The following is a 439-nucleotide window of genomic DNA, read 5'->3' as shown; positions in this document are numbered from 1 at the left end:
TTTTCAAAATCTGCCGAGTTTCAAAGATGGCCTGACCCGCGCTTCACATCACTCTCTCCGTGAACGACACAAACTTTTCGCTCGTGGTTTCGCTGTCGTCTCGCGCACGACATTTCTATGCTGTGACCTTGACCGCCGAAAAGCCTTGTCTGTTTCCTGCACAAGAAGTTTTATCTTTTTCCCTCATCCTGGGCTTTCTTTGTTGTTATCCTGGACCCTGTGGCTTCTTTGTAGTTATCTCGAGTTCCGGTTGCTGATGCGGACGGCATATCTTGGCAGGTATCTCGCGGGATCTGATTAAGGATGTCGCGGTAAGCAAGATAATGGCATTTAACCGCGGGGGCGAAAAATTAGATTTCTGCTCCCTCTCGACTCAGTGCCGCCATAATCCGATGGCTCCTCGGTCAAAAGTTACGTTCGTTTTGAAGACTGAGAAGGA

General features: G+C 49.0%; 1 protein-coding gene across 1 annotated transcript in view; it reads right to left on the bottom strand.

The window, feature by feature from the left end:
* Positions 1-439, bottom strand: part of LOC119593155 (troponin C-like) — a 15,025-nt gene that overhangs the window by 923 nt on the left and 13,663 nt on the right. The gene's annotated exons all lie outside the window — the stretch shown is intronic.

This window comes from Penaeus monodon, chromosome 31 (genome assembly GCF_015228065.2).
Source record: "Penaeus monodon isolate SGIC_2016 chromosome 31, NSTDA_Pmon_1, whole genome shotgun sequence".
NCBI classification, from domain to species: domain Eukaryota; kingdom Metazoa; phylum Arthropoda; class Malacostraca; order Decapoda; family Penaeidae; genus Penaeus; species Penaeus monodon.
This window is presented reverse-complemented; position numbering and strand designations above follow the sequence as displayed.